Source organism: Rhincodon typus, chromosome 25, assembly GCF_021869965.1.
Source record: "Rhincodon typus isolate 14 chromosome 25, sRhiTyp1.1, whole genome shotgun sequence".
Classification (NCBI taxonomy): domain Eukaryota; kingdom Metazoa; phylum Chordata; class Chondrichthyes; order Orectolobiformes; family Rhincodontidae; genus Rhincodon; species Rhincodon typus.
The window spans coordinates 2,523,776-2,544,745 of record NC_063356.1 but is presented as its reverse complement, the minus strand read 5'-3'; positions in this window follow the sequence as shown (position 1 = coordinate 2,544,745).

Here is a 20,970-nt window from a genome sequence, read left to right as displayed (position 1 = left end):
GATTCTATAATTAAAATAATTTACTCTGTGGCATCCCTCACTATAGCAAATCTCAAGTTTGAATGAGGAAAAAGTTCTATAGTTTAGGAAATTCTGACAAAGAATAAGTTCAAAACAATAAATCTAAAATGTGGGGAAAACCAACAGGATTGCAGGAGCAATCTTTATTCCAGTCCCTCCTCAGATCCCCTCCCTCACCAGTTACACTGATAACTGTACACCACCATTTCCTATATTCGCCCTAAACTGGAATATTTCTCCAAATTTGCTTCCAATTTCTACCCTTTCATCACCTTCACTTACAAGCACACAAATTCAGAACTGAAGTAGGCCATTCAATCCCTCTAGCCATTCCATAAGATCCTGGCATCAAGCCCATTTTCCTGTCTACCTCTGATAGCTGCTGTGTCCCTTATTATTAAGAAGTTTAGATACATCTGTTGTAAAAACATTAACCATGTCTCTATTGCTCTCTAAAGAAGAATTACAAACAATGATCTTTTTAAGTGAATCAACCACTCTTACAAACCAGTGGAAACGTCCTGAGAAAGACAACTGAAGCAGGGTGCTGGCCAGCAAAAGAGTCATAAGGATCATCTCAGCAATATAACCTGGGAACAAAGAAGGCTGAACTGTCTTTCCAGGTTTTCCCCACAAATTTATTTTCCCTGTCTGTTTGTGTATGAAAGCAAGCTTATAAGGGGATTAGAGTTTTAATTTGTAGGTTTATAACCTGACAGTTTAATACTGTTAACCTGTACTTGGAGTTTAATTTCTTGTAATAAATGGTGACATTTGTTTAGAATAAAAACTTGGTCCATGCCTTCTATCAACCTGGGTCTGAAAATCAGGTAAAATTGAGGAGCTTTGTATACTTTTTAAGATCTTTAACTTTTGTAATGAACTTGGGAATAGCAGGGCATTTTTCAAGTGTGATACCCCAGTAAGGTGGAACTTGAATAAATTAGTTCATACGTTTTCCCTTTCACAAAATCATGTTGACTCTGCCCAATTGTATTATTATTTTCTAAGTGCCTTGTTATGACATGCTTAATAATAAATTCCAGCATTTTCCCTTTAGCAATTGTTAGGTTAATTGGCCGATAGTTTCCTGCTTATAGTTTCCCCTTTTTTGTTGTATATTGTTTAATTTAGAATCTAATAAGAACTTTCCAGAATCTAGAGAATTTTAGAAAATTGAAATCAATGCATCTACTATCTCAGCAGCCAGTCGTTTAGGATGAAATCCTTTAGGGCCAGGCAGGGACTTATCAGAGATAACAAGGTGTAGAGATGGATGAACACAGCAGGCCAAGCAGCATCAGAGGAGCAGGAAGGCTGACGTTTCAGGCCTAGACCCGTCATATCAGATTTTAGTTCTGATAATTTTCTCAGGACCGTTCCCTGGCTATTGTGATTGTCTTAGGTTTCTTTCTCCCTTTCACCTCTTGATTCGCAATAATTTCTGGGGTGTTATTTGTATCCTTTGCAATGAGAACAAATGGAAAATATCTCTTCGGTTCATCTGCCATTTCCTCATTTTCCATTATTTGTTCTCTTTAGAGGATTAACTCTCACTTTACTTTCTCTTTTCTTTCTGAAATTACTGTGGAAACTCTTACTATTTGTCTTTTGAATTTCTAGCTAGTTTTCTCCCACATTCTGAGATGCTGTGGCTCCAATTCTTCCCTTTCCTTTTCTTCCTCAACTTCTTTATTTCTATTTCTCAGGACAGGCTGTCAAGCCATGTTTGCTACAGCCTAAATTCAAATGCAAATGTTGAAAGTTTGAGCTAAAAACTGAAAACTCTGAAGAAACTAGGGAGGCCTGGCAGCACCTGTGAAGGGGGAAATAAAATTAATGTTTCAGCTCAATGACCTTTGGTCATGTTTCATCTCTCTGTCATCTCTCAATTCAATAAAATTGAATATAAACAAGAGTCAATTACTGTTCAAAATGCCAGAGACACTGATGATAATTGGCACAAACATCAGAAAGAATGATAGGTGAGACTTTATTTCGAAACAGTGAGTTGGAAAGGACTGTTTGAAAGGGTGGTGGAACTAGATCCAACAGAAAATTGGACGTATCATCATAAATAAAAGATTCACGGGACTATGAAGGTAAAGAAGGGGAGTGGAACTGATTGATTAAATCTTTAAAATAGCTAACACAGTACAATGGACTGAATGACTTCCTTTTGTGCTGTATCGTTATGTATTTCACTGTCTTCTTGAAAGACTATTCGTGTTTTTAAAGTGGCCACTTACAGGTTTAGGATTTTCTACCCGTTTTTTGTAACTAACATCTGTCTGATAGTTTCTATTTATTGCCATCTGCTTCACTGCTCCTTCCCAAGAAACCAGGGATTAACAATGACCATTGGTTCATCCCATACCATGAAATTATCACAGAATTTGTTATAGCACAAAAAGAGGCCATTCAGCCCATCATTCTTGCACTGGCTGTTCAAATGAGAATCATTACTTAGTGCCAATCTCCTGTTTTCTCCCCGTACACACTATTTCTATCCATATGATCATCCAAAGAAAGCCTTCTTTTGTAGATTTTGTTTTATCTTCCGTCTATTTGCGTGTGAAAATAAAGAGCAAGGGTTTGACAGTCAAATGGAATTACAAATTAGGTTGTTACAAAACACAGTGAATTAAATTAATACTAGAGTATAAAACAATTCAACTGGATCTCTCACCAGCCAAAGTCCAGCAATTAGAACCAGCTCTTTAAATTAAATAACTGATTGAAATAAACTAAAGTGCAAATAGCTGGCACTGTGTCTCACAGCACTTTCAACATCACATTGTGATTTTTTATCACAGATGCTGTCTTGATCCCCTTTTTATGGATAGGATTTTGCAAGTGGAAAATGTGTATTGAATTCTTGCAGAACTCTTCAACTTGGGTAATCTTCAGAAATCAACTAAAATCAAAGGAACTGCAAAAGATGCTGTTTTTGTCTGACACAGGTGGAGTTGGTTCACGCAGTTGGCTAGAGGATGAAGCAGAGTCAGGATAGTGGCTTGGGGGGCATGGGGGAGAAAACCCTCCACAAATAGGATGCCAATCTGTGAGCCTGAGACAAGGAGGGTGGTTGGTGTCAGCAGCTAAATTAAAGAACAGCAAACTGTTGTGTGGCTGAAGATGGTGGCTTGACTGGTTAATTGGAGGCAATGTAGATTCGTCCAGAACGGCCAACAAACACTCTAATTACACAGAGGTAATGGAAATGGTAAAGATCCATGGAGATTGTTAAACACCAGTTAAGATTAGTGACATGAATTGCCATTCTCACTTGGGAAGCCCTGGTGGTTGTGAGATGATACACACAACCAAATACTGATGAATCTTATCTCTTGGCTGAAGGAAGTGGAAATGTGTCCAAGTTCATGCAAAGATTAGCTTTAAAAAAAAATCTGGAGCTCTACAATATTCATGAGTTCCAACAACAATTGGAATTCATCCAAGAATATTTCAGGAGACGAAGGCATCTGTAAGGAATTGTTGGCAGAATGTTTTTGCAGGATTTTCCATGCGTGGTTACAACCAGGCAATTCTCTGCAAGAATTTGGAGGTGGTCCCAGTGTAATATTTATGCAAAAATCAAGCCATTGACATAGACCAAACACCATATCATTTACATACCTTAGTAGGCTAAGGGCAAATAGTTAAGTTTGACCAAATAGCCCCAAAATTCAATTCTTGATTTCAGTCCCTCAGGAAGGAAATACATCATGTCTTTTGGTCAATAAGGACAGATAGTAAATGCATTTTGAACAATCAACCATGGCGCTGTTGGTGTTGTGAGGTAACGCCATCAAAACACTAAATGAAATGATGGTTTCTACATGAGCAACGCACTGCCTTTGGCACTAAAGCTAAGATTCAGGCCGCAGTCTTTGCACATTAACACTCATCAGTACTTAAAAACGTAAAAACTGGGAACAGGAGTTGGACATACAACCCCTTGAGTCTGTTTCACAATTATATAAGATCAACCTCAAATATACCTTCCCACAGTTGCTCCTTCTATAAAATGCTTTTCAAAACTGTAGCCATCACAAAACACATTTTGAAGTGTAGTCCCTGTTATAATCTGGGAAACACAGCAGCAGTCTGTACATAACCTCCTCCCACAGCAATGTGATAATGATGAGATAATCTGTTTTTGTGATGTTGGTTGTGGTATAAATATTGGCCAGGATCCTGAGACCCAGGCTGTTCTAAAAATTAGGAACAGAGAGACGGGGAAGACAGGAACTCAGCTGAACATTTCAGCTAAAAGATGACTGCTCTGAAAGTGCAAGACCATGTTCCATTACTTCCTAAATGTCTATTGATTTCTCACTTAAATATATTCTATGACGGAGAATTCACAGTGCTCTGAGAATTCCAAAAATTCAGAGACTCCTACTGAGTGACAAAATTTCTCCTCATCTCAGTCCTGAATGGCCGATCCCATTTTCCTTAGACAGTGACAGATAGCTGTAGATTCTCCAGCAAGAGAAAACAGGCTGTCAGCATTTAATTCTCTGTTAAAGAAAATCATGAATGATGAATAATGATTTATCGTCACTTGTACTCTACAATGAAAAATGCAGTAAAATACAGTGGAAAGCTTCAACAGTTGCCACAGTCTGGTGCCATTTTGAATAGTTTAAGAATAAAAAGATATAACTGAAAGAGAATCCATCTTCACTCTCCCGCCTCCACAATGAGTCCTGAGCCACCCGACCAACAACATCTGCACCATCGCCCTTCCGCTACCTGTGCCAGACCCACCATTGTCAGAGTCACCACTTTTCAGGCACCAACCCTTTATCGATAGGCACATCTCAGCGAACGGCTGCCAATGCTGGGTCTCCTGTTGGACCTACACTCGCCACACTGCACCCCGCCCCCTCCCCCCAACACCCCCCCTCCCCCCCCCACCCCACCCCCGCAATCAGGAGCCCCCAGCTCTCTGGTTGCTGCCGCCTTGCTGATAACCAGGAGTCCCTGGCTCTGGGCCTACCACAACCACAAGTCTCTGGGCTCCACTGCCAGGCCAAGCTGTCACCTTGCCAAGAGTTCCACTCTGGCCACCCTCTTCTGCGATGTCACCTCCTCTGCCGCCACCAACAGGAAGAAGATGAAGAAAAAGAAAAATAAAGAAGTCAAAATGAGTAAGAAAAGAATGGAGGAAGCAGCGGTCTAGAGTGGACAGGCCCAGGAGCCCAAACACTGCCATCTTGCCAGTGCTGCCATCAAGGAATCATACTGATCTTGTTACAACTGAGGTCGGGATGGTCAATGTTTTCCTTTCCTTTTCTAGTTCAAATCATCCATTAGCTACAAGAAGTTTCAAATTTAACCAGGTCAATTACATGGACAATCACATTGGTGACAGACTGTGTCCAGCCCAGTGTTAGATTTCTTTAGCCAACATCAAATATCTGGTTTATAAACAAAAAATAAATTTACTCAATGAATCAAAGATTATCGACAAACATGCAAATTTAAAAAACATGCACACAAGAAGTCACTATAAACTTATCTGGCCATGGGCTGCTCTCTCAATAGAGAAAGACAGAGGCAAATGCCTGGTGGTGGTTCAACCTGAGGGTCACCATCCCTCAGGTGAGGGGAGAGAGTGAGAAGGAAAGTCTTTCATGGGAACCTCAGCCGGTTTGGCTGTCACCGTACAAACACAGACATGCGTGCTCCATCAGATCAGTGCAGTGTGATAGTGTTATCCCACTTCTAGACTGGGTCATGTGATCTCTCTCTGAAAATTCTCCAAACTGTATGACTCCATCCAAACTCCCCCCTTCTCGCTGGTACTTTACTGACATCGTACCCACTGCATTTCCTTGCACAGGAATCAGGGAATTCTTAACTTGGCTTCATCACCATCAGATAATCTCAACATTCCTGATCAAAGACATACTTTTTTCTAGGCTAACTGTAACTCTACTCAATCATTGATTGGAAAGTTCCTTTCCCCTAACTAGACGTTCAGGGATAGAAGCCACCAATTATCAGCATTTTGCAATCATAGAATTGTCATAGAACTCCTACAGTGTGGAAACAGGCCCTTCGGCCCAATAAATCCACACCAACCCTCAGAGCATCCCATCCAGACCCATCCCCCTATAATCCACCTAATCTACACATCCCTGAACACGACAGGCAATTTAGCATGGCCAATCCACCTAACCTGCACATCTTTGGACTGTGGGAGGAAACCAGAGCACCCGGAGGAAACCCACACAGACAAAGGGAGAATGTGCAAACTCCACACAGACAGTCGCCTGAGGGCGGAATTGACCTGGGTCCCTGGCGCTGTGAGGCAGTAATGCTAACCACTGAGCCACCGTGCCGCCCAATGGGCAAATACATCCATGCCTACAGCCAGAGAAGGAAATCAGCTTTCACAACACGGCTCCTCGGAGCAATAGATCCATCTACTTCAACTGAATGACTGAGCTTCTCTCTGCACCAATATTTTAACTGATGTCCAAAATTATGTATCACTGTCAATGTTGAACAACCAGTTTCTACACTTACCATCTAGACTACATGTGCCAGCCTTGCTGGCAATCTCCATCGTCAGTAGTGTCTCAGGGAGTAACACTCTTACTGATGACTCAGAAGGCTGTTGGTTCCAGCCAATCAGCCAACAAGTGAACATAAAAGCCCAGGCTGACACTCACGCTGAGGGAGTGCTGAACAGTTGATGGTGCCATCTTTAGGGTGAGATGTTAAACCAGGGCAGAGCTGCTCTGTCAGATGGACACAAATGTTCCCACAGCCACTATGAAGAAGACTAGAAGGTTTTGAACCAGTGTTCTGGTCAGTGCTTATCCCTCAATTAAAATTTCAAAGTGGAAATGTGGCACTGATCCTCAGCTTGTGTTGGGCCTTACTAAAGACTACAACAGGGCCAGGACTATGAGCCTATGAGAACAATGAGCTTGACAGCAAGATGGTGCATTGAAATGACAAGTGACCAGAGGTCAGGGTCATGTCTGTGGGCTGAGTGGACATATCTTGCAACACCTCCATTACCACTCCACTTGCCTTTCGTTCTATGACATCTTTGCTCTCTAATCTCACTTGTCATTTAACTTTTCCCCGACCTTCTCTTCTCTTCCAATTGGACTTCTCCTTTTCTCAACAATGTAGAACACATCCTCAGAACCCTTCAGCTCTGAAGATCACTCATCTTACATTCAAAATATTAACTCTATTTCATTTCTATACAGATGCTGTCAGACCTATTGAGTTTCTTCAGTACTTTCTCTGCTTTATAATATAACCACATGTTTTATTTTCTCCTTTATGGGTCATTTCCCCTACTTGCGATGCCCAATAAAGTAATGTGACTAATGTATATTTGTAAATTAGCTGAACTCCATCTTGTGAGCAACTACAAAGCTGTTTTGCCAAACAAATCTGGTGGAATTTTCAAGGAGGTGACCAAGTGTCTGTCTGAGGGTAGGGCAGTTGATGTTGTTCATTTGGATTTAAGCAACGCCTTAAACAAGGTCCTACATGAGAAACTGATAAAAAAGGTAAAAGGTCCTGGGATCCAGGATTACTTGGCAAGATGGATCCAAAATTGGCTTCGTGACAGGAGAGACAGTGTGGTGGTAGAAGGCTCCTTGTGCGATAGGCGCCCGGTGTGCAGTAGTGTACCACAGTGATCAGTGCTGCGTCGCTTATTGTTTGTGACATTCATAAATGACATAGTTGAGAATATGGGGGCATTATAAGTAAGTTTTCAGATGACACAAAGATTGGTCAGATGGTTGACAGTGAGGAGGAAGGTGATAGGTTACAGGAGGATACAAGTAGATTGGTCAGATGGGTGGATCAGCAGCAGATGGAATTTAACCTCAATCACTGTGAGTTGATGCACTTTAGAAGAAGGAAAAAAACAAGGGAGTACTTACTGAATACATTAGGAAGCTCAGAGAAAAACAGGGATCTTAGGGTGCTTGTCTGCTGAACCCTGGGCAGGTTAATACAATAGTTAAGAAGGCATATGGTACATTTTTCTTTATCTGTCGTGCCATAGATTATAAGAACAGGGGGGTTATGTTGGAGCTGTACAGAACATTGGTTAGGCCACAGCTGGATTACTGTGTGCATTTCTGGTCACCACACTATAGGAGGCATGTGATTGTACTGGAACGGGCTATAGAGGGGAGATTCACCAGGATATTGCCTGGGATGGAGCACTTCAGCGATGATGAGAGGTTGGATAAGCTCCAGTTGGTTTCTTCGGAGCAGAGAAGGTTGAGAGGGGACCTGAGTAAATTGTATTAGATTACGAGGAGCATGAATAAGATGAATAGAAACCGGCTGTTCTCCCTGGTTAAAGCAACAATAACAAGGTGGGGGGGATAGGGCATCATTTTAAAGTGAAAGTCTGGAGTTTAAGGAGGATTTGAGGAAAACCTTTATCACCCAGAGAGTGGTGGGGGTCTGGAATGCACTGCCTGGAAGGGCAGTTGAAGTGGGGAACCTCACAAGCTTTAAAACGTACTTGGATGAGCACTTGAAATGTCATAACATTCAAGGCTTGGGCCTAGTGCTGGATAGTGGGAGTAGCGTATTTTTGGTGGATCGGACTTGATTGGCTAAAGGGCCTCTTCTGTACTGTATGATTCTATGAACACAGAGCTAGTATCCCACAAACCACTTTACAAAATGACTCAGCTCAGAACTATGTGCCATCCTGACTATAAAGGTGCTCCTCTCTCTAAATGAGTGGTGGCCTTTTATTCGCTGTGTGAATTCTTTAACATATTCTCCATCTGAGTAGTTGAACAGTTCCTGTCCATTACAATAATTTTGATATCAATGAATGACTTGCTAGACTATTTCAGGTGAGAATTAAGAGCCAATCACAATACTGTAGGTCTAGAGTGACACAGATGGGTTTTTGCAATATAGGACCATCAAGCTTTAATTCGATAGGTTTTTAAATCCCAACTATCACCACACACATCATTCATCCCAGTCTGCCAGCCTTTTGCACATCAGCTGATAAAATATGAACACACAGAGCACATAAATAGTCAACACACAAAGGTAGCACCAATTTTATCAAAAGGTTTTCCTTCCTACACCCGCTGTGTGTTACTGGCACAGTGACAATTCACAAAGGGAACTAGAGGTAAAAGTACACAATTACTCCTATTGATTTGATTGTTTGTGATTGTGTGTTTTTGTTGTCTGTTGCTGATTGTTTTGTAATGTGTTAGCCAAAGTTATGTAACTTTGTTTTATTCTCGCATGGGATGTAGGCGTTGCTGGCTGGCCAATGTTGATTGCCAATTCCACATTAGAACGTAGAACATAGAACATAGAACAGAGAACAGTACAGCACAGTACAGGCCCTTTGGCCCACGATGTTGTGCCGAACTTTTACCCTAAACCTAAGGTCTATCTAACCTCCACCACTATCTTATACTATCATCCATATGCCTATCTAATAGCTGCTTAAATGCCCCTAATGAGGCCGACTCCACTACCCTCTCCGGCAATGCATTCCACGCCCCGACCATTCTCTTAGTAAAGAACCTACCTCTGACATTTCCCCTATATCTACCTCCACTCACTTTAAAACAATATCCCCTCATAATAGCTACCTCCACCCTAGGAAAAATTCTCTGGCTGTCTACTCTATCTATATCTCTGATCATTTTGTACACCTTTATCAAGTCACATTGCTAAGTGGATTTGAACTCAAGAGCAGTCACTCCCAACTCACCATGAATGCAGGGTTCTGAAGAAGAGTCATATTGGACTTGAAATGTTAATGCTGTTCCTGAGGGGAGTCTCACCCACTGGGACGAAACAGTGGGAAGTAGAAAGCAATGAGTAGAGACCTCATAGAAACAGTGGAGCTCACACCCAAACCCCTATTCATCCTTAATGGTGGCTAAATGCCTTTTGGAAGCAAGACAATTTGAAACCAAGCCTTAGCAGTGGAACAATGGCTAGATGAAAGTAAAAAGGGAAAGTCACCATAGTCCTACCAGGCCATAGACATCTCTCCCATTAGAGAGAGAGCCGGCAGTGGTTTAACATAAGGATCACTGAAGATGAGGGGAAATGTTGAGAAAGCAGGACCTTCATGATAATCTCATCCAGTGCATGAATGGAACCTGCACTGTTAACATCACTCTACATTGCAAACTAACTGTCCAGCCAGCTGAACTATTCAACTCCTTAGGTGAAACAATCTTAATGTTAAAGCAACAATCGAGCAGACAAGCGCATCTGGTTCATTTTATTTATTCATTTACGGGATGAGGGCGTCGCTGACCAGGCAGCATTTACTGCCCATCCCTAATTGCCCAGCGGGCAGTTCAGAGTCAACCACATTGCTGTGGGTCTGGAGTCACATGTAGGCCAGACCAGATAAGGATGGCAGTTTCCTTCCCTAAAGGACATTGGTGAACCAGATGGATTTTTCCAACAATCAACAATGGATTCACAGTGTTCATTAGATTCTTAATTCCAGATATTTATTGAATTCAAATTCCACCATCTGCTGTTGCAGGATTCGAACCCAGGTCCCAGGAACATTAATGATGCTTGTGAGGGCCCAGATTGATGTTAGATAGCCCACTGCTTTTGGAAACAGCAATATAGTGGACTGGGTGATTTACTATAGTCATGTGCCTTGACGCAAGTGCCTTTGTGTGCAGTCTGTGGCAGACAGTAAACACTTATCATGTGTAGCACACAGAAACTGAAGGGTGGGATGTTCGCTTCATTGTTGTCAATATTTCACTCTCACCCAACACTATCATAAAAATCAGAATAAATGATGGACCAGCACATGATCAGTGCATACAATGGCAGTCAGAGAATTGTGTAGTGTCTAGCTGCTAGGTTTCAGTGACTGCCATTTGTTTGCCTGACAATACTGCTGTGATTAAAGTACCTCTTTGCTGACTAACTTCATGAATCTCTTCTTCCCCCTTCAAGGACAAGGGGGAAAGGTATCGTCCTATCAGCAGCATCACACTTTAGGCTTTGACTCCCAGTACAAACTACATTTATCAATGGCGAATCAAGTCATGGAATTTTCAGTGAAAATGTGTTTTTGTGCCCCGATTGTCACCCAAGATCAAACTTTATGTATAATTCAATTAGCATCCCTCATTTTTAAAAAGCTCACAAATTATTTGCATGCATTTGCGTTGAATTTCAGCCAAATAAAAATATCTCGGTCCATTATCTCCATATTTTATGTGGCAGTTCCTTTATGCTTGGAATTGTCTCTGATATTATGAACATTTTCTTTTGGAAGTGGGGAAGGATTTGTAAACAAATATATTGCAATTCTGATCCTTACAATTATTGTTAATAATTGATAACCCAAACAGCAAGATTATTTGTACAATAGGCCAACAGAGACCTCACATCACCAATATTAATGGAAGACCCATTACAAATACACAGCAAGCTCCTGCAAGGAGCATATTGCTACTGCACAATGCTGTAGGAAAGAAAACATGCTACTGTATTGACTTATTAGTGGGGGAGATCAGAACTATGTTGTTTCCTCCACTACTAAAGCTGGGAGGAGGAAACATTTTTGCTCCTGTTTGTAAACAATATCTTAAAACCAATGGATGGATTTCAATGAATCTCGGGACACAGACAAGATAGGGCCTGGGAAGATCTGATAAATTTTTGGGGAAGATGCAAATCCAGATCCTGCATTTTTTAAAGTTAACATTGGGACATGAATGAATTGACTATTTTTTAGAATGTTGTGACACAATTTGTCACAGGTGTCAAAATGGGAGCAGAGTTTTCAGAGCAGGTTATTAGACATTGGTTGGCCTGTAACCTCCTCAGAGAGATGATTACCTTAATAATAAAATTATTTTCTTTTAGCAACTCATGAGGCAGGCAAGCAAAACACAGAAACATGGAAGATAGGAGCAGGAATAGGCCATCGGACCTCTTGAGCCTTCCCCATCATTCAATATTATCATGACTGATTATCAAGCTCAATACCCTAATCGCAGTCTCGCCCCCATTTCTCGTCATCGCTTTAGCCACAAGAGCCATACCTATCTCCTTCTTGAAAACACATAATCACAGAATCATTGAATCCCTACAGTGTGGAAACACACTAACCCTCCAAACAGCATCCCACCCAAACCCATCCCCTTACCCTATCCCTGTAACCCAGCATTTCCCGTGGCTGACCCACCCGGTTTGCACATCCCTGGACACCATGGGCAATTTAGCACGGCCAATCCACCTAACCTGCACATCTTTGGACTGTGGGAAGAAACCAGAGTTTCCGAAGGAAACCCATGCAGACACAGGGAAAATGTGCAAACTCCACACAGACAGTCAAACGAGGGTGGAATTGAACCTAGGTCCCTGGCACTGTGAGGCCTCAACCATTTTCTGTGGCAGTGAACCCCACAAGCTCACTACTCTCTGAGTGAAGAAACTTCTCATCTCAGGCTTAAAATGTTTACCCTTTATCCTTACAGGCCCCTGGATCTGGCCTCCCCCACCCTCAGGAACATCCTTGCTGCAACTGCCCTATCTAGTCATGTTAGAATTTTATAGATTTCTAAAAGATCCTGTCTCATTCTTCTAAACTCCAGTGTATACAATCCTAATCAAGTCAATCTTGTTAAACTTGAGAGGGTACGGAAAAGATTTACAAGGATGTTGCCGGGACTGGAGGATTTGAGCTTTAGGGACAGGCTGAACAACCTGGGGTGCTTTTTCTCAGAGGCTGAGGGGTGACCTTATAGAGATTTGTAAAATCGCGAGGCACATGGATAGGGTGAAAAACCAAGATCTTTTTCCTAAGATGGGGGAATCCAAAACTAGAGGGCATAGTTTTAAGGTGAGAGGGGAAGATTTAAAAAGGACCTGAGGCGTAACTTTGTCACACAAAGAGTGGTGTGCATATGGAATGAGTTGCCAGAGGAAGTGGTAGAGGTGGGTACAATTACAACATCTAATCATCATCTGGATGGGTATATGAATAGGAAGGGTTTAGAGGAATATGGGCTAAATGCTGGCAAATGGAATTGGGTCAGATTGGGATGTCTGGTTGGCATGGATGAGTTGGACCTAAGGGTCTGTTTCCATGCTGTATGACTCTATGACTCTCCTCACATATCAGTCCCACCATCCCAGGAATCAGTCTGGTAAACCTTCGCAGCACTCCCTCTATAGCAAGAACATCCTTCCTCAGATAAGGAGACCAAAACAGCATACAATATTCCAGGTGTGGTCTCACCAATGTCTATATAATTGCAGCAAGAAATTCTTCTTCCTGGACTCAAATCCTCCCGCTATGAAGGCCACCGTACAGTTTGAGTTTTGACTGCCTGCTGCACCTGCATAATTACTTACATCAACTCATATACAAGGACACCCAGGTCTCATTGAACATTTTCCTCTCTCAATTTACAGGCATTCAAATAATAATCTTCCTTCCTATTTTTGCTACGAAAGTGGATATGCTCACATTTATCCACGTTATACTGCATCAGCCATGCATTTGCCCACACACTCAGCCTGTGTAAATCACACTGCAACATCCCTGCATCCTCCTCACAGCTCAACCTTTTACCCAGCTTTGTGTCATCTGCACATTTACAGATATTGCAATCAGTTCCCTTATCTAAATCATTAACGTATATTGTGAGAACCTGGGGTCCTCACGCTGATCCCTGCGGTACTCCGCAAATCATTACCTGCCATTCAGAAAAAGACTCATTCATTCCTAAACAAAAATCTGAAAGAACTGTGGATGCTGGAAATCAGAAATGAAAACAGAAATTGCTGGAAATAACTCAGCAGGTCTGGCAGCATCTATGAAGAGAAAACAGAGTTAACATTTCAGGTCCAGTTTCTGAAGAAGGGTCACTGGACCCAAAACTTTAACTCTGTTTTCTCTCCACAGATGCTGCCCCTATTCCATGTACTTTAAGTTTACACATTAATCCCTTATGTGAAACTTTAAGGAAGAACCGTGTAATTGTAATGATGTTGGGTTCCAACAGCCTGATGGAGATATGTGCTCAACTTTGCACTCTCTTCACCTGTTCATTTCTGACATTCACCATCATTAACCCAGTGTCAATGTCATTTCAGTGTCATGGTTTAATCTCCATTTTGCAGACTTGACAAGCCAAATGATACAAAATATGCTGGTGATGTATATAGGGGAGTCAATGGCCCAATCGTATCATCACATGGCTGTTATTCTAGCAATATGGGTAATGATCCTACCATGGCAGATGGTGAAATTTGAATTCAATGAAAAAAAATCTGGAATTAAGGGTCAAATGATGATCATGAATCAATTGTTGGGAGAAAAACTGATGTGGTTCATTAATGTCCTCTAAGGAAAGGAAATCTGCAATCCAGTGAATAAATAATAATTTCTGATATTGCACAGTGCTACATGCTGTGCATGAGAAATCTGGACCATGTCATGATAGCGCATTGAAACTGTTATGATATTTTTCACACAGCAACCGTACTTTCATACCCCACCCAGTTTAATCTCCATCTCCCCTTCAATCTCTACATATTATTAATAATCCACGCAATCTAATTTCATTATTTTGTTTATGGGGTTCCATACCTTTAATACTCATTTTTACAAGAAACCTCTGTGAATTGCCATAATTTAATATTATATCACCTGACTATGAATTCACATTTTTAAAAATCCCATCAAGGCATGCTGGCCAATTTGAAATCAGTTTTAAAATCTGGAATTAAAATACTGGCGACAGGAAGTGAGTGTGAAGTGATCAGGTTATGGCTGAATTGGTTCAATAATGCCCTATAAGGAAGGAAACCTGTTGTCCTAATTTGGCCTGGGGTGATAAGTGATTTCAGACCAATATTAACATGACTCCTGACTGTCCTCTGATGTGTAACTCATCGGCCAAACCATCACTTCTGCCAGGGCAGCGAGGAGACAGACCATCAATTTCAGCCTCACCTACTTCATGCAAGTAGCTACTTACATTCCCTTTGAAAATAATGTTTGGAGTCTATGCCAGCTGTTATTTCTGGCAGAGAGTATCCATTGTCTAAACAGTCCCAATATGAACAGATTGTTTTCTAACACTGTTCTACAATTCTTTTTATGGTTATCATAAATTTCTCTGATTACCACCTTACTGACCGAAAGAAAAAGGAAGAACTTAAATTTATATAGCACCTTTCCCAACAACGAGACATCCCAAAGCAGATTACAACCAATGAGGTACTATGAAGTACTATAAGAAATGTGGTAGCTAAAATGGGAAGGCGACAGCTTTGTGGTATAATTGCTGGACTGTCAATACAGAGACCAAGGACCCGGATTTAAATTCCACAATAGTAGATGGTGGAATTTGAATTCAATAAATACCTGGAATTAAGAGTCTAATGACCATGAAACCATTGTTGATTGTCAGGAAAAGCCCATTGGGTTCACTAATGCTCTTTAGGGAAGGAAACTGCAATCCTTATCTGGTCTGGCCTACATGTGACTCCAGACCCACAACAACGGGCCAGAGATGCCCTCACCCCATGAATGAATTAAAAAAAGAAATCTGTACACAGTAACCTTCCCCAAACAGCCACACTTCAGTAGAAACGGGTAGGAATGTGGGCAATGAGAAGATGATGATCATCAATAACTGCACTACGAGTTCAAGAGACAAGTATACAGACATAGCCATAGGCACACACGCTGGAATCAAGAGGCAAGACTTTAATGAGTCCAGCTCCAAGCCTCTGTCTAACTGTGGCCTACTGTGAATGCTTCATTGCGTTATGTTAATTGTTCCATCCTGCCTTCATCATTAGCACTGCGGGTGAGTTAGCACGCAGTGCACCATCACTGAAAGCACAGCTGAGGCACCTATTAATACTCTTGATAACAGCGTCCAGCTCAGCCTGCGCTGAAAACAAAATGAGCAGGTTCTTAAATGTCTAGATAAGAAAACATAAGGGAGGAAAATCTGAGAGATGGTCTGACAGCAAACGCAACTGAGGCCTTTCCAGCTTTCTATATCATTTGTTGTTCTAAAACAGGAGCTCTCCCAATTGCAGATCCGCTTAACCCTTCGATGTCCACAGCCATGCCCAGTTGCATGTGAAGAACAAGCAAAGGGTCTGAAGGGAAGGTCTTTTTAAATTCAGTCAGTGGATCAGGGTATGGAATGGTTCAGGGGACTGCAAGCCTGTCGAAGGATTATGTTGATGTCGTAAACTGCAAGGACAATATACTTGTTCTGATTTGTTTCAGAGCATGCAGTTGCAACAAGAATGTAGTCTCCTAATGCACTGTTAATAAAACATTCCATTGCATTTCATGAGGCAGCAGCTGGGGCGAAATGTTAATTTTCTTTTCCAGGTTGCCTCACATTTTCCTGAATCTGCACTTTTTAAAAAATGTCAGGTCTCTTAACATCTGAACATCAACCTGTAATGTGGCTGGATCTTAACTTTGTGCAAACAAATTTTGAATGGGTTAAAATTTCACCCACTAAAATGCTGCTTTTCCCTCTCTCTCTCTCTCTCTTCATAGACGCTTCCTGCCTTGAGGCAAGTTCTCCAGCATTTTTCTATTTTCGTATCAAGTCACTTCCTTGCTCTACTGGCCAATACTCCTGTGTTAAAAATAAAACTCAGTTTCCATTTTGTTTCCCTTTCCTATCTCTCACCTTTCCAGATTTGGAGAGAAATTGTTTTGTTCAAATAGATGTTGACCCTGAACTGACCTATCCTGTCAACCCTCCCCCTCCAAAAACAATCACACAGATTTTGTGTGGGAGATGGAGGGGATGACAGTGCGGCAGAGAAGTGGTTGGGAAATAAAGGCAGATCTCATTTTCCTTTTAAATGTGTTTTATTGTAAATCAAACAACATGCATTTAACCTGATATCACTGCTAAGGCATGCACACTGCTGCAGATCCATGATAAATAGAAACTCGAGGATGGGTCCAGTAGTCCAGCAGAGATTCCTTGATGAAGCAGAGGGATCATCTATCAGCACAGAGGTACTGAGCTGCTGTTGCACGCTGATCTCATTCTACTAAGCTGTGGGACCTACAGAGCCAACATCACATTTCATCAATATCCAGGAGACATTCTGAGAGAGGAAAAAGCTGCACATTAGCTGTGTACAAGCGAGAGTTTATTAGAATGGCCTGCTCTTCAGTATTTTACACACACGGTCTGCTACTTAATCACAGTCTGCACTCACCTTGCTCCTCTGTCTTATCCTCTGAGTGACACACTCACCTCATACGTTATTAATCCTCACGGGTGTGTGTTTTGATTCATTCATGGGATGTGGGCATCACTGGCAAGGCCATTTGTTGCCAGCCCCAATTTCCCTAAAAAAAGGCGAAAGTGAGCTGCCTTCTCAAACCGCTGTAGCCCGTGTGGTGGAGGCACACCCACAATGCTTTTAGGGAGGGACGACCTGGAATTTGAAATACACAGCCCAGACCATCACGCAAGCCAATCTCCTATCCATGGACTCCATCTACACTTCTCATTGCTGTGGGATAGGCTGCCAACATCATCAAAGTTCCCAGCCGCCACAGTAAATCACTCTTCAAATCTCTTCCATCAGACAGAAGATAATGAAGCTTAAACACACATAACAACAGGTTCAAGAACAACTCCTTCCCTGCTGTTATCAGACTGCAGAATGGATGTCTCTAATTTCAAAACTAATATTGATCTTGCTTTGTGCACCTCCTGCGTAGCCAGAAACTTGTATGCTTCACTCTGTCTAAACACCCTCTGATATGTATGGAATAAAAAATGAAAGAACTGCGGATGCTGTAAATCAGGAACAAAAACAAAGTTGCTGGAAAATCTCAGCAGGTCTGGCAGCATCTGTGAAGGAAAAAACAGAGTTAACATTTTGGGTCTGGTGACCCATCCTCAGAACCTCAGGTCACCGGACCTGAAATGTTAACTCTGTTTTTTCCTTCACAGATGCTGCCAGGCCTGCTGAGCTTTTCCAGCAACTATTTTTATGATTTGTATGGCCTTGTTTGTAATGATCTGTCTGTACTGCTCATGAAACAAAACTTTTCACTGTATTTAGGTACATGTGACAACAATAAATCAAATTAGATCAAATCAAATCAAATTTGACCTAAAGATGTACAATCAGAGAAATGATTCTAAGTCAGGATGGTACATGACTGGAAAGGAACATTGCCTTGTGTATGAAATGACAGAGCTTTTGCGTTTGAGAGTCAGTTTCCAAGAAGATTTGGGAAGTTGATCCAGAGCATCTTTCAGATAATTGAGGAAATATGTGTATTTATCTTGTGTTAATTAGGTCCCACCTTGCTGATACCTTCTCTCCCATTTGTAATTGCTTGTGTTACAGATTCCACTCTGTGTGCATTTAGAAATGGACAGTCTACCATTTCTGTCTTGATGATTTGGAATTTCTTGCAATACAGTATCTCCCAGATAACTCTTGTTCAAACTCTTGCATTCTCTCAAAACTTTGGGTTACTTTAGGAATGTTTTCATGGTGAAGAATGTTGGGGAATCACTGGAAGGAAATTGAGGTGACATGCAGATTTGTGAATGGTGCTAAAGTCCTCAAGAAAATCTGCAGTTTGAAAATATGCAATAATCAATGCAGAGCAGCAATGACAATCTGACCAAGTGTAAAACTACAATTTCTAAAACAATCGAATATAGTCAAATGGCTGGTTAAAAGAAGTCAAGAGGAAATGAAGCACGTTGCACCTTGAGCACTGTGTTGAGTTCTGGTCAGTCCCACCTTGAGCACTGTATCCAGTTGTGGTCAGACTGTATCTTGAGTACTGTGCCCTATTTTGGTCAGCGAGACAGAAAATAGAGATGATAAATAGAAGAGCCATGGGGCTGATTTCTCAATGTCAAAGGCTGAGCTACAGATAAACATATCAATTTATAAACAGAAGTAGCAGATCCATCAAGATTAATTCATGATAGCTGAAACATTACAACTAGACACTTCCTCACTCCTCCTGCACCCGATACAAAGTAGCAGGAAATGGCCTGGAAGTAACAAAGGAAACAGAAAAACCAGGGCCAATTAAGGAAAAATACTTCAAAAATATTCTTCTCAAACACCTCTGTCCCGGAAATCACAGTGAATCAGTGTTGTCTATAAAGACTGTCACCTATCAATGATTCCATTCACTGATCCAGCTGCTTCCTAAAGGCACAAAGAGTCAATTGATCCCACACCAGTCAGCATCATTCTCCAGAATTTAACTGTGCTCTTAGTAATCAGCCAATATGTTCCTCGTGCCTTACAGTTTAAGCCCATGTCCCCTAATCCTCTCCAGTCTGTTAAATTTGAATAGTCCATCAGTGGGCACATTATCCAGAGATTCCATTATTTTATAGTTCTTTGTGGGGAAACCAAAAGGTTTTTGTTTCTGGTTTCAAAGGTAGCTTCTGAGAAGTGACCTGATAGATCAATATAGGGTTTCTCAAGGAAATGGAGAAGATGCATCCAGAATATCGCTTTATGTTAAAATGTGAGAATGGATTTAGGAGACATGGTTTTAAACTAGCAAAAGACAAACTTAAATCTGATATTAAGAGATTCTTCTTTACAGAGAAAATGACAAACAGGCTTAATAAACCCCTAGATAACGTAAGGAAGGTTAAAAAAAACTGGAATCACCTGCAGAAATAAGAACAAGAGATAGCCAGCCCTTAAGCCTGTTCCACCAACCATTCAATAGACCATGGCTAAATTGTAAGTTAATTCCTTTGGGTCACTTTGTATATACCCCCTAATCCCCATACCAACAAAAATGGATCAATCTCAGTTTTAAAGTTTTCAATTCATTCCGAGTCAGCAATTTTGTGAGGGAGAGGGATCCAGATTTCCAATCCCCTTTGTGTGAAGAGGTGCCTCCTAACATCACCTCTGAATGACCAAGCTCAAATGTTCTGGATGCACCTCCACCACCTGCCCCAGAAGAAATTACTTCTCACCAACTTTCAATTCCGTGGAAACATTTGGATAATTCAATTGGGGAGGACAGTCAGTGGGGATTTTTTTGATTGGATTAATTAACTGTCAAGTAACTATATAGTGATCATTTTCATCATTATCTCCCATAGATTTCTCCCAATCACTCTACCGTCCTACAGAGAGTAATAACAATATTTTGTTCAAATGACATAAGAAATTCTAGATGAAAGAACATCCACTTATTATTAAGGACCCGAAACATTAACTCTGTTTTTTCCTTCACAGATGCTGCCAGACCTGCTGAGCTTTTCCAGCAACTTTGTTCTTGTTCCTGATTTACAGCATCCGCAGTTCTTTTGGTTTCCACTTATTCCCATCTGGACAGGTCACATGATACAACAAAAATGCATTATTTTACTTTCTTTTACTGTATAGACACATTATTTCTGAACAGAGCAAAGTTTATTTCTTTGAAAGTAGACAGTTGGTCAGGAAATGCATTGTACCTCAGTACAAACTCTCCCTGCCATTTACCGTCCTTCCTTTATCATTTGCTTAGTCAACTGGATTCTTCCTCAGTGACAGTCTATTGTCATGATTGGCCCAGGTATGATGCTACAATGAGAGAAACAATTTGTAATACTTAACCCTTGAATTGCCTCCATGTATTGGGAATGCCTTTGGGGAAATAGGTTACAAGTGCCTTCCGTATAAAAGGAGAGATTATGTCGATGACAAAGTACTAAAACTTTCCAAAGTGGCGACCCATTTTGTAGGCATTAAATCCAAAGTTCCACTCTTTGCCAATCTTGGCTCCCTAAACATTCTGCTGTTCATATCAGTTTAATTGTGTTTTGGAAGAACAGAGAAAGGCATCACTGATGTTTGACCTCAGGATCTTTTGTTAACTGGATCAGCACTTAAAACCCACTTAAAAACATA